This window comes from Nomascus leucogenys, chromosome 18 (genome assembly GCF_006542625.1).
Source record: "Nomascus leucogenys isolate Asia chromosome 18, Asia_NLE_v1, whole genome shotgun sequence".
Taxonomy (NCBI): Eukaryota; Metazoa; Chordata; class Mammalia; order Primates; family Hylobatidae; genus Nomascus; species Nomascus leucogenys.
In genome coordinates this window covers 24,706,671-24,721,433 of record NC_044398.1, presented here as the reverse complement: position 1 = coordinate 24,721,433, position 14,763 = coordinate 24,706,671, and the positions used below count along the sequence as shown (strand labels likewise).

General features: G+C 40.6%; 1 protein-coding gene and 1 pseudogene across 3 annotated transcripts in view; both read right to left on the bottom strand.

Moving 5' to 3' along the window:
- Positions 1-14,763, bottom strand: part of ADK (adenosine kinase) — a 581,536-nt gene that overhangs the window by 49,916 nt on the left and 516,857 nt on the right. The window lies entirely within an intron of this gene.
- Positions 4,061-5,242, bottom strand: LOC105738991 (annotated as a pseudogene).

The following is a 14,763-nucleotide window of genomic DNA, read 5'->3' as shown; positions in this document are numbered from 1 at the left end:
CTGCTGCACTCCAGCCTGGGTGATAGAGCCAGATGTTGTCTCAGAAAGAAGGAAAAAAGGAACAATAATAGCATTTGTAGGTACTTATAGGATTTTTGTGAGGAGTAAATTAGTTAATACATATAAAGCACTTAGACTAAAAGTTGGCACATAATAAGCATTCTTTTTTTATGATTAAATGGACAAGGATATTATTAATCTTGAAATGAAACTTGTGATGGTTAATACTGAGTGTCAACTTGATTGGATCGAAGGATGCAAAGTATTGATCCTGGGTGTGTCTGTGAGGGTGTTGCCAAAGTCAGTGGGCTGCGGAAGGCAGACCCACCCTTAATCTTGGTGGGCACCATCTGATCAGCTGCCAGAGAATATAAAGCAGGCAGAAAAACATGAGAAGGCCAGACTGGCTTACTCTCCCAGCCTACATCTTTCTCCTGTGCTGGATGCTTCCTGCCCTGGAACGTCGGACTCCAAGTTCTTCAGCTTTGAGACTCGGACTGTCTTCCTTGCTCCTAGCTTGCAGATGGTCTATTGTGGGACCTTGTGATTGTTTGAGTTAATACTACTTAATAAACTCCCATTTATATAGATATATATCTATCCTATTAGTTCTATCCCTCTAGAGAATCCTGACTAATGCAAGACCTTTGAGTATAGGAGATTCAGGTCTCACTTAAAATTGCTGCTTCTGAAGGCATGGTTCTGACCTTGCAGACTACCTGCCTCTACATCATTGTTTGTAGTAAAAATCTCTTAGTTTGTTCATGTTTGCATCTGATTTTCAACAAATGTTTCAAGTTAATTCCAGTTAAGGTCTTCAGTTCTGAATGTAAACATATAAGAGAATGAGTGTTGACTTTGAATACAAAAATAGTTTTCCATGGAAAAATGACCAAGAAAACAATGTTAGATGGAATTACTGCTCTAAAACCTTATTTCCCCTTTGTTTAGTGTGTGTGACTGCATTTAAGAAATTTTTTAGAGACAGGATCTGTGTCACCCAGGCTGGGGTGCAGTGGTGCCATCACAGCTCACTGCAGCCTTGAGCTCTGGGCTGAAGTGATCTTCCTGCCTCAGCCTCCCAAGTAGCTGGGACCACAGGCATGCACCACCATGCCCAGCTAATTTATTTTTATTTTTTTTTATAGAGATGGGCCTCCCTATATTGCCTAGTCTGGTTTCAAACTTCTAGGCTCAAGTGATCCTCCCACATCGGCTTCCTGAAGTACTGGGATTACAAGTGTGGGCCACTGCACCTGACTCTATATATATACATATATATGTATGTGTGTGTGTGTATATGTGTGTGTGTGTGTGTGTGTGTGTGTATAATGAATTAACAAGGTTTCTGTTATTTTTAATAGGTTCACTAAATGAAGCATATCACTTTAATCTTACTATAAAGCTGTTCATTTCAACCTGGTCTCTACTTCTTTAAATGTTATATGCTGCACTCTCTTATCTGAAGAATTGGTTTCCAGCCAGGCATGGTGGTTCATGCTGGTAATCCCAGAGCCTTGGGAGGCTGAGACAGGAGAATCACTTGAGCCCAGGAGTTTGAGACCAGCCTGCACAACAGGCTGTCTCTATAAAAAAAATTTAAAAGTCAGCCGGGCATGGGGGTGCGTGCCTGTAGTCCCAGTTACTTGGGAGGCTAACTAAGGTGGGTGGATTGCTTGAGCCCAGGAGGCTGGGGCTGTAGTAAGCCATGATAGCACCACTGCACTCCAGCCTGGGTGACAGAGGGAGATCCTACATCAAAAACAAACAGACAAACAAAAAACTGGTTTCCTCTGCTGTTTCAGCTCATAGCTCACTGACCATCTATGGACTGTCTACCTTTGGTTAGGTTCCTAAGCCTGATTCACTCAGCTGAGCACAGGAAAGGAGACAGGGCTCAGGGCACAAAACTTGGCTGCCTAGGTAAGAGGAGCTATAGAAAAGGCAATATTTTTTTCTGATGATCGCTAGCATCCAGAACTATGCCTGGTATATTATAGGGGCTCAATAAACATATGATGAATAAATGGAGTAATTTTTCATGAATACAAATCTGATGTTATTCCCCTGTTAAAAACTCTTCAATGGATCTCTATTGAATAAACTGTTAACTCTAGGATATGAATCCAGCCTATTGTTCAAACTTTATCTTTCCCTGACCAAAAGAGTAACTTTAGTCAGTTACTCTTTGGTCATACTCATGATGTCCCAAATGTGCCATGATCTTTTATTCTTGTGTATGTATCAAGTCTACATTTCAAATTGTTTTTCACTCTTAGTTCCAAATAAGGCAGGTCTTCTTGGCTATAGTCCTTGGCCTCCAAGCAGAACTGATTATTCTCTTTTATGCCATCACTTATAACCTTCACATACTTCCAAGAAGGTATCTATCATAGTTATAATCACTTCTTTACAGATGTCTTCTCAACTAAACTTTGAGTTCCTTATAGGTAGGAATTATGACTTAATCTTATTCCCAGCTCTTAGTACTGTATCTAGTACAGAGTAGGTGCTCAATTAACAATTATTGCTGAATATAATGATTATTCTTACTAGATTTTAAGTTCCTTGAGACTGGTGTATGTTTTACATTTGATTATCTCCCAGAATCTAGTACAGTATGAACTCACTATACATTTTCTGGCTGATCTTATGTAGTAAATAACTGTACTATATTTCTTTAGCTTAGTTTAGTAAACCACGGAAGCAAATAAACTCAAGTTTCTAGTTGTCAGTGATCCTGCCATTGGGATTTAATAATTTAGCATTTCTGACGCTTGTATAAAAGTAAATCATACAATTGCTTGAAATTTAGAGGTGCTATTTCAATAGTGAATAAATTCAACCTTGCACAACCTTTCCCAAAAACCTTTCCAGACCTAACTGTGCTGAACACATTCTGGAAATAATGAAAATATGATTTGATTGGTGCTTTCACTTTCCCTCATTCCATCATTTTAAAATGAGGACATATTTATGAGTTGATGAATCTAGATTCAGATCCTGTTTAAAGATAGAAGGCTGACCAGGTGCAGTGGCTCACACCTGTCATCTCAGCCAAGGTGGGAGGAACACTCGAGGCCAGGAGCTCAAGACCAGCTTGGGCAACAAAGCATGGCCCCGTTTCTATAAAAAATTTGAAAAACTGTCCACAGAGGCAGTCTACAGATTTAAAAAAAAATTAGCTAGCTATGGTAGCACATGTCTATAGCTCCAGCTACTCAGGAGGCTGAGGCAGGAGGATCCTTTGAGTCCAGGAATTTGAGGATGCAGTGAGCTGTGATTGTGCCACTGCACCCCAGCCTAAGTGAAAGAATGAGACCCTGTCTCTAAAACAAAACAAAACAAAAACCACAAAACATAGAATGCTCTCATGTGGGACTTTGAATTAACATTTGATTATTTATTTATTTACTTAAAAGGAAATTAACATTTATTGAGTGGCTACTGGTGCTGGCCTTGTGCAAGGAGTTTTCATCTATAATATCCCATATAATCCTCACGTCAACCCTGTGAAGTAGGTATCATCCCCATTTTTGTCAGATGAGGAACAGGAGGCTCAGAAAGGTTAGGCAGTTTGTCCAAGGATACAGAACCAGGAACTGATGAGCTGGGACCCCATGCTTAAGTCTCAGACTCAATCCTTGCTCTCTCTCCTACGCTGCCTCTGGGAGGAAGAAGGGAGCACCAGCAAAAGCTGCAGTCCTCACACTTGCTGCCTGACGGCCCAACAGCCACCAAAAGCCTGCACCTTCCCATAGATACTCCCTCCTCCCTTGGGAGGATGCAATCAGTTGAAGAGATTAAGACATAAATACAAAAATAAATAGCATGGACAAGTCCCTAGCAGCAAGGATGTACCATCTTCACACTGTGGGAAGGTCACTGTGCCATTCACAGCTGCTGTGGGAGGAAGCCCTGAGGGCCCTGGGGGAAACTGGGACAATGGCTGCCAAAGGCTGGAGTGGGTGGGCTCAACTGGCCTCTCCCGGGTTGTAGAGATTCGAGAACAAAATGTCTGGAACAGACAGCAGCCGCCATCCTCCTCCATCTGATTATTTTACCAGTGTTTGTGATCCAAGAGGGATTCAAAATCGGGGGAACACAGAAGTTTGTGCTTCATATGTCCCAGGTCTATCATCTCCCTGGTCCTACTCTCTCCAAGGCCCACAGACACCAGCTCCTGCAGGAAAGAGCAGGCGGTTCCCATGGTCACGACCAGAGTCACCTTGCCCAGGAGGAGTTGCAACCTTTCAGACTTGCAGATGGGCAGCTTGCCAACTTGACCCTCTGTCAGGTCAGCTAGGGTAGAAGCATTCTCTGCCAGCCTGGCTTCCTGGTCGTTCTCCTGCTTGATGAGTACCACCTGTCCGTCCTTGCCCTGTACCTCTGCCTTGATGGGCTTCATGTCCTGGGTAGGTGGGTGGCCAGGGAGGGTGTCTGGCAACTGGAGGAACAGCAATTCCTCCTCCTTGGTGAGGCTCAGCTCCTGGGCAGCTCTGCCACGGGTATGTCCTTCGGGAGGCCCCGGGGGTCTTCCTGGCTGCTCTGGAAGGAGCCTTCAACTTGGCCTCCTCCTCCTCATCTTGTAGCTCCTCTTTCAGTTTCACAGTAGGTACATCCACCTCTTCCTTGGGGCCAGCCAGCCAAGGTTTAACATCTGGTTCATCATTTTCTTCCTTAAAAAGCCACCATGAGTGAGCCAGTGGCAGCTGCACAGGCATGTTTCGAGTGTCATTCCTTAGCCCAGGGTCATCGATGAAATCGTCCTTCTCCAGCATGGTGAGATGTTTCATGTGTTCGTCCAACTCTTTCTTCTCTTTTTTGATGTTGATGATATGAGAAGGTCCCATGTCTGACACATTCACTTTCTTATTCCAGTTCCTCTTTTCTTCATCATTTCAGCTGGGCCCTTCTCAAAGATGGAGTGGGACTGGATCACTTCTGGGTGGCCTCATCCCTGTCCATGCACCTCTCTCTGTCCATCTCTGTCCCTTTCATGTTTCTCCTTCTTGATGGTTACTTCTTCCTTGAGTTCTTCTGACTGATGATATTTGGGGTGAAGGTTTTCTTCTTGACCCCCAACCTCAACCCCCAGGGTAAGGTTCCCAGAGTGGATGAAGGGAAGGCGGCCCGGGGTGAAGGGGTGCCGGTCGCTGCCTGTTGAGCTCCTGGGCCCCAGTTAGAGGGGTTGGGGCCCTTGCAGAGTGCTGGGTTTGCTCACCACATTTCCTTCCGACATGTTGCCCAGGTGCGGCTCCACACCACTTGTCATGACTTCACCTGCAACTAACCTGCCGCCAGTCCTTGGTCTCTACAAGCGGATGTCTGAATGGCAGGCCCTGGGCCCATATTGGCCTTTTTTTCTTTTCTATTGACACAGGGTCTCACTCTTGTCACCCAGGCTGGAGTGCAGTGGCGCAATCTTGGCTTACTCACTGCAACCTCTGCCTCCCGGGTCCAAGCAATCCTCCTGCCTCAGCCTCCCAAGTTGCTGGAACTACAGGCGCCTGCCACCACACCCGGCTAATTTTTGTATTTTTAGTAGAGACGGGGGTTTCCCCATGTTGGCCAGGCTGGCCTCGAACTCCAGAACTCAAGTGATCCGCCCACCTCGGCCTCCCAAAGTTCTGGGATTAGAGGCATGTGCTATTGCACCTGGCCTGAATTAATACTTGAATTGGATCAAACCAGGGCAATCAAATGAATCCTAGTGACATAGGTGGGATTCACCTCATGAGGATGCCATATAAATTCAAGTAATATCTGTATGTATACGATTCTTCTTTATAAAGAGACCATGGACTCTTAGGGCTGGGAGAATAGGAAGAAGCATTTATTAGATAATTTGGACGAAGGCATCATAGTTATAGAAAATACTGAAAGGCCAAACATCAGTTGCTTTCTTTTTAGTGGCCTGGTCCCAATTATTGCAGGAGTAGAACATTATTGGTATGCTAAATGTGACCCTTCTTAAAATCATATCTCTCCTTCTGAGCACAATGGTCAAGATTTTCAAAATGGATATGTACATGCAAAGTTCTTTATTTTTGAAGAAGCAGCTATTTCTAATCATGGACTTTCCATCAGTAAGATTGTTATTTGAATTGTTGATGGTGGCAATGGAAAATATTTAGAGTTTACAAAAAAAAAACCTGCATTAGATATGAAGGAACCAAAAGTTCCTTTTTTCTTTATGGCATAGAAGAAATCTTAGAGCAAGAAAGCATTTCAGGGATGATAATGCCACAACGCAATGTCATAGGTTTATACTGAAAGACAAGGATTTTTTTTTTTTAACAGCATATACTGTACAATAAAATTAAAGTTCCCTAAAGTATGAAGTCAATTTCAATGGGCATCCTGACAATCAAACACTGATAAAAGTTCTGAGTACTATTTATTGTCCAATAAACTAAACTGGATTCACAGATTACTTGTCTACTTGGAATACAGCAATAAACACCAGTAAACAACCATTTTATCCAATTTAAGCAGAAGTCTTTTCTTTATTGAGTCATTTGCCAATCTCTCTTGCACTTAAAAGCAGATTAAAATGTGTAACATATGGTTAATTACCTGTAAAAACAACAACAACAAAACCTCTCAAGTACACTGATTTTAAAGCTTGGTTGTATTCCTCACCATTCTTTATGAATAGAAGCTGCAGCACCAGGGGAAAAAAAAGTTGCAGAAATACTTTAAGGATCATACGCATGTTATTCCTTATTATTATTATTATTATTATTATTTTTGGGGGGATGGAGTCTTGCTCTGTCACCCAGGCTGGACAGCAGTGGCATGATCTCGGCTCACTACAACCTCTGCCTCCTGGGTTCAAGCAATTCTCCTGCTTTACCCTCCCGTGCAGCTGGGATTAAAAGTGCCCACCACCATGCCCAACTAGTTTTTGTACTTTTAGTAGAGATAGGGTTTCATCATGTTGGCCAGGCTGGTCTTGAACTCCTGACCTCAAGTGATCTGCCCACCTCGGCCTCCCAAAGTGCTAGGATTACAGGCGTGAGCCACCACACTCAGCCCTCATGTTCTTCCTCCTGCTAAAGGATCCAAAGTTGAGCTACAGCCTAGCCAGACATATCTGAGGTTCCATAAAGTCTCTGGGCAAAGACATAGCTCTGGGAAAGATTGGAATAATCTAAAGAACTAAACTAAACCAAGAAAATTAAGTCCCTCAATAATAGTGATTGGTAGAAGCAGTTCAGAAACTGAGTTCACACCAGCTTATGAATTGATCGTACATTTCTCTTCCCAACTCACCATTCAATGTCTTCATCTTGGTAGTTTGAATGGTGAGTCATGGTGAGAGTATTTACACCATGGAAATTAGAAAACACAATAAACTAGGGCTTGGTTTGCTATGAGCTGACTGTTAAATATATACTAGCATACCGGGTTCCATCGTACTATTAGGCTTTTTTTTTTTCTTTTTGAGACTAAGTCTCGCTCTATCGCCCAGGCTGGAGTGCAGTGGCGTGATCTCAGTTCACTGCAACCTCTGCCTCCCAGGTTCAAGTGATTCTCCTGCCTCAGCCTCCCAAGTAGCTTGGATTATAGGCGCCCACCACTACAGCTGGCTAATTTTTGTATTTTGAGTAGAGACGGAGTTTCACCATGTTGGCCAGGCTGGTCTCGAACCTCAAGTGATCTGTCCACCTTGGCCTCCCAAAATGCTGGGATTACAGGTATGGGCCACCACACCTGACCTACTAGGCTATCTTTAAATTGCTGTTTGGTTTTTTATTTTTCCTAAGCAGAGATTGAAAATACAATTGTTATGTTGATAGCTCTGTAGAAAGTTCTATTGGGTAATGCTGCTATGAATATTTTCATCTAAGAAAGTTCCTGGCCAGGTGCGCTGGCTCATACCTGTTATCTCAGCACTTTGGGAGGCCAAGGTTGGTGGATCACCTGAGGTCAGGAGTTCAAGACCAGCCTGGCCAACATGGTGAAACCCTGTCTCCACTAAAAATACAAAAATATTAGTTGGTCGTGGTGGTGAGCACCTGTAATCCCAGGTACTCGGGAGGCTGAGGCAGGAGAATTACTTGAACCGAGGAGGCAGAGGTTGCAGTGAGCCAAGATGGCGCTACTAGCATAGTGACAAGATCTCAAGATCTAGACTCTGTCTCAAAAAAAAAAAAAAAAAGTTCCTTCATAGCCAAATTCCTTCTCAATAAAACAAAAACCAAAAAGCTACTGATCTGATTTCTATCACTGTAAATTAATATTGCCTGTTCTAAATTCAAATAAATGTAATCATACAGTATATGTTCTTTTATATCTGGCTTCTTACCTCAGCACATTTTTTTAGCATAATGTTTTTGACATTCATTCATTCATGTAGTTACTCACATCAGTCATCCACCTCTTTTAACTGTCAGTGGTGTGCTGGAGCCTGCTCAGATTGGCTAATGAGAATTAATTCTGCATATACAAAGCTCTTCTCAAATCTACATTCAGTGACCTCACATTGATGGTGGGAGTATTTAAACCATGACACAATTGCTACGAATCTATGTTCTTTTTTCCTGAAAGCCAGTCATAAAACATTTGCTAACATATCACTGATTCTGTTTTAAACAACCTTCATCAACAGTGATAAAAAAAGAAAGAAATGTTGGTTTGCAGCATCAGGATCTGTTTAGGCAGGAAAGGACAGGGAAGGGTAACCGTTATCGGTTCAAAAATGTAGCTGCATAATACAACCCCTTAAGTTTTCTCCTTTGGCTTACAACTAGCTGAAAGGGACAATTTTCCAAACAAGAGAGTAGAATGTCCTTTCTGAAATTTTTCATCTGGGATTTCTTCATTTGACTCAAGTGTCTATCAAAAAATTTTAAAGAAGGAAACATTCTTCCTATGTTTGGGATGTCACTAGACAAACCCATTCTCCGTAATTCGGGATTGCCAATGCCTATTAGATTAAGAAGAATGGCACAAGCCTATTAAAAAAAAAAATCAAGACCCTGTGTCAAAATAGGCCATATTTGTTATCCAATACTATACCTAATTTTGGCAATTCCACTCAGAACTGGTTCTAAACTATCCCTAGCTGATGCCTCCATTTCCTCCCCACCACCCCAAATATCATTCTAAATGCCTACAGCTCTTCTTAAGCTACACACTAATTCTAACTCTCAGAGAAAAAAGAAGCCATTAGGTGTCAAGTCTTTATACTTTGCTAGTTGTGTTGAACAACTAATAGTTTTCCATCAAACAATATCAAACGATACAAGAATCAGTATTTTTATTTCTGAGAATGAAAGAAGATGGGAGATGATTCATTTTAGGGACATTACATCACATAGCTTTAGAGGATACTATTTATATTCTAGTCTATGCAAACGGCACCTGCTAGACTTGGCCTGTTCACAGATCACAATACTATTTTAACTTCCTCAGATGACCCAGACACCATATACAAACTGGGCATGATATTGCTGTCAGTACTGCAAGGTTGGTGTCATTAATTGTGTGTGGTATGTGAAGTCTCAACGCTGGTTACACCGGGGCACAAGAAATTTGTGTTGTGCTAGTTAATCTTGGAAAAAACAAAGTAATGCCAAAAAGTCTCTATTTTTAATGTACTGACAAGCTGTGCTAGTAGTACCCCAAAGAAATAAAAGAAGCAACAACTCCCTCCCAGCCCAGATATCAGTTTGTTCATCTATTTTAATACCTCATTTTAGATAATATAAATGTTCTATGTGAGCTGTAAAGTGCAACATTAGGTATTAGCAATTATTATTATTACTTTTTTTGAGACAGAGTCTCACTCTGTCGCCCAGGCTGGAGTGCAGTAGAGAGATCTTGGCAGCCTCCACCCCCCAGGTTCAAGTGATTCTCCTGCCTCAGCTTCCTGAGTAGCTGGGACCACAAATGCCAGCCACGACACCCAGCTAATTTTTGTATTTTTAGTAGAGACAGGGTTTCACCATGTTGGCCAGGGTGGTCTCGAACTCCTGACCTCAAATGATCTGCCCGCCTCAGCCTCCCAGAGTGTTGGGACTACAGGCATAAGCCACTGTGCCTGGCCAACAATTACTTTCTATATTTTACCACAGTGGCCTCTGATAAGGAAGGTAGAAAGCCCATGTTCTGATTAGCTTAATCTGAACATCTAGGATCTGAGGGGAAAGTTCACATTTCTGATAGCAATGGCAATACTCTAAACATGCTTTGAGATTGAAGAGAACATACACTGGACCATATAGGAGTCTTCTACTCCTCACAATCAGGTATCTTGGTTTTGAAGGGATGGAGACAGAAGTATCTTTTAGACCTTCAGGAAAGTCATGGGGACAAGCATTCGTATTTTTTGAGCTTAAATGTGGCTGGGAAATCTGAAAATGTGAACATCTTATCTAGCATTTCCCAACACTAGAATGTCACTCTAGACATCAGATAGCTCTTCCTTCTTGACTATACATTAAAAAATTTAGTGGGAAGAAATGGAGGCAATTGTTGAAACTTAGCAGGAAGCCTACCATATTAAATACTTAAATATTAGTTGATTGACCGACAGAATTCGTTTTTTTTTTTTGGATATAGAGTCTCACTCTGTCGCCCAGGTTGGAGTACAGTGATGCAATCAAGACTCACTGCAGCCTCCATCTTTCAGTCTCAAGCGGTCCTCCCACCTCAGCCTCCTGAGTACCTAGGATGACAGGTGCATGCCATCATACTTGGTTAATTGTTTTAATTTTTTGTAGACAGGGTCACCCTATGTTAGAGAGGCTGTTCTTGAACTCCTGGGCCTAAGTGAGCCTCCCACCTTGGCCTCTAAAGTGTTGGAAATACAGGGGTGAGACACTGTGCCTGGCTGACAGTAGAATTTAAAAGACTTCTAAGTTAGCAATTAAGTGTATTTTCTAATAATCTAATTTTTATATACTACTTTAACAAAAATAGAGAAAACTTCATTGTTTCTTATTTTATTTCTTTTTTTGTTTTTTGAGATGGAGTCTCAGTCTGTCATCCAGGCTGGAGTGTAGTAGTGCGATCTTGACTCACTGCAAACTCCACCTCCCGGGTTCAAGAGATTCTCCTGCCCCCGCCTCCGGGGTTCAACTGATTCTCCTGCCTCAGCCTCCCGAGTAGCTGGGACTACAGACAGCGTGCCACCACGCCCAGCTAATTTTTGTATTTTTTGTAGAGATGGGGTTTCACCGTGTTGGCCAGGATGGTCTTGATCTCCTGACCTCGTGATCCGCCTGCCTTGGCCTCCCAAAGTGCTGGGATTATAGGTGTGAGCCACCACGCCCTGACCTATTTCTTATTTTCTTAGTGGTTACTATGGCAAGTACAATTAAAATCCTAAATTCATAACAATCTAGTTTGAATTGTTACCAACTTAGCCTGGACAGTATAAAAAACCTTGCTCTTACACAGCTCTGTTCCCCTCTTTATGTTGTTGTTATAAATTACATATTTTACACATCTTTCCATTAACATATAATTATTGTTTTAGGCATTTTTCTTCTTTTTTTTTTGAGATGGAGTCTTGCTTTGTCACCAGGCTGGAGTGCGGTGGTGTGATCTCGGCTCACTGCAACCTCCACCTCCCAGGTTCAAGCGATTCTCTTGCCTCAGCCTCCCGAGTAGCTGGGACTACAGGTGTGTGCCACCACGCCCAGCTAATTTTTGTATTTTTAGTAGAGATGGGGTTTCACCATTTTGGCCAGGATGGTCTTGATCTCTTGACCTCATGATCTGCCTGCCTTGGCCTCCCAAAGTGCTGGGATTACAGGCATGAGCCACCGTGCCTGGCCTAGGCATTTTCCTTTCATGAATGAAAGAAGAGTTACAAACCAGCAATACTGGTTTTTATATTTACTTATGTAGATACCTTTACAGGAGTTCTTTATTTCTTCATATGGCTTTGAGTTACTGTCTAGCATTCTTTCATTTAATCCTGAAGCATGCCCTTTTAGCATTTCTTGTAGGACAGGTCTATTAGCAATAAACCTCTTTATCTTTTATCTGGAAATGTCTCAATTTCTCCTTCACTTCTTAAGGACAGTTTTGCCAGATAATAGAACTTCTGTATTCTTAAGCCTACGTATGTGTATATATATACATATACATACTTTTTAAACAAAGAAGCTAACTTACCAAGTAGATTCTCCACAATTCACAATGCATTTTAATCTATTGAAGATGCAAGAAGATAAATTGTAGTGTGGGCTGAGATCAGTGTTGAACTGAAGATAGGAAAGCTTTTCAAGAAATTCGTTGCTGATTGTACCTTGATAATTAAATACACAAACCTATGATCCTTTTAGGTTTACTTAATTAGTATCAAATGAGCTTACTTAATTATAGCTGTAAATTAAATGCATAGGGTTTGCCTCATCTCAAAATAATTATATGTGCATTATATTGTGAATTATGGAACATTAATTTGTAGTTTATCGATTACTCCCTAAACAGAGACTCAAACTCATTAGGACAAAGTTATTATCATAGCAGTTTTGATAAATAGCTCCTAGAAGACGTTCCTGAATAACGTTTGCATACAAGTTCTTTAAAGGAGAACTATACATGTGTCAGAGTTAGTAGTACACACATTTATTACAAAACCCTGGTTCAGAAAAGTGTGCTCCCTGAGGTATTCAGATAAGAGGCATATATGCTTATATGTATGTATATAGTAATATCTCCCTGCTCATTCAGCACAGAGTTAGACCAGCTTTTTCAAGTTTATAGTAGAGGCCGTAATTACCTTTAAAAAAAATAATTTTAACATAAATAAATAAGATCAAACTATTACCTCTAGTAAACCAGTTCTTAGCATCCCCCAAATAGAGAAAATAATAGATTAATTATCATATTAAGAAAGCTTCTGTTATGTCTATTATACTCAAGAACCATACAAGAGGGACATAACTCTATATCATCTGTGGATACTATACTGTGGGTAGCTATCTTTTTTTTTCCTTCCTTCTCCAATTTAATCTGAGAACAAATATTTGCTGCTAGAAAATGAACAGATAATTATTAAAGGCATAAATACAGACTAATTAGGGAGAGAAAACATTCTAACTCTAGAGTTTTTTTTTTTTTTTTAAGGAAATGACTATGTTTATTAATTGGGAAGACCTGAGTACAAACGGAGCTCACTCAATATACAATTTGATACCTTTTAATTTGGGATAGGGAGGAGACTCTAACCACAAATTAAAATATTTCAAGTGTAATTTCATGAACAAGCCTTAGATTTTTCCTTAAATATAAAACGGATTTAAGTAAAAACGCAAGATTTTCATGATTAAAATAGACAAACTTTTCAGACTAGCCAGCTCTTGTCTTACATGCTTTAAATGCACCCACTGTTTTTCACATTTTCCTTTTCCTGCTCTCTTGTGAGACAACTCCCACTGACCACACCAATAACTGTGGCTGAGCTTATATTGTTTTCCTTCGTTTTTTCTTCAATATTTTGCACTGTGAAACTGCTGCCACAAAGCCTGAAGACTGCACTTGATTGCTTACTGTAATACTAACATTTGCTAATTAGGAGTAGTGGCATTATCAGGCTTCAAAAGCAACAGCAGTGAAGGCTGAGCAGCTATGTCAAGGCTTTCCTCAGCATGTGGTATTTTTAACTTTGGCCACCATAGCTTTTTCTTCACTATATTTGTAGTTTTCTGCCATTTTCTCTCTTTAACTACAGAGACTGAAGGGAAGACCTAAGCATAATAATCCTGTTTTAATTCAGCTCAATTTGGGCCTAAAGCAAACATTGAATTACTCATGATTAATTCTAAGGAACAGAACCTACTCTCATGTTCAATGGGTCTATGTTTGAATCTAACTAGTAGCTTCCCCTTATCTTTCACTGCCTTTCAGTCTTTCTTTTCCCTGTGTTAATCCCCAAAGTGACTGAAGAATCATAACTTGCCATTCTCCTACTACACAAAATTTTTGTATTATGCAACTCACATTTCAAGGAACTTGTACTATTATCCTTGTATCATGTGTTCAAATTCAAATTAAATTCAGACCACTCTATAATAAGTGACAAGATGCATGAGGGCACTGTGATCTAGGCAACCATAATTATACAATTATTGATGAAGTTCCTGTTGATAAACAATGCAAACATTAGGAAATACTATTTTGCAATTAAGTGATGAAGAAAGCTGTTTACTGCCTTCCATTCTATCCTCTGTTAATAAGATTGAAGTTGCAGATGTTCATGTATGCTGCATTGATGTTAAATGGTGCATGATGCTCTAGGTGGTTCCCATAACCTTGCTTTGTCTACTCTGAACTGACTCAATTGATATGATAATATCGAAAAAATGCAGGGCTGAACTGGCACAATTTGCATAGCCTTCAAATCTGCCATTAATGGATAGCCAACTGCTTCTAAAAGTTCTTGTTCAGTTGTCACTGACAACAATGTATTAGACAAGCAATATTTTGAAATTAACCACACAGGTGGGGATATCACTTACTGAAGCTTTTATCTCATCAAACAAGGTACACATCAATGTATTTATAAAGCTAGCAATTGGGGACTTTGTGATCTTTTTGGGAGTTCAATTACTATTAGAGTAAGTATTAATATAAGGAAAGCAGAAATCATTCAGGAGTCACAAAACAGTGGTAGTAGCACTTGCAGCTTTTTGACACAGGTATAATATTTAGAGAAACACCTTTCTCCCTTTCACAAAACCTGTATTTCCATCTCATTATTAAATAAATATTATGTTTTAGATTAAGAAATAAAATCTT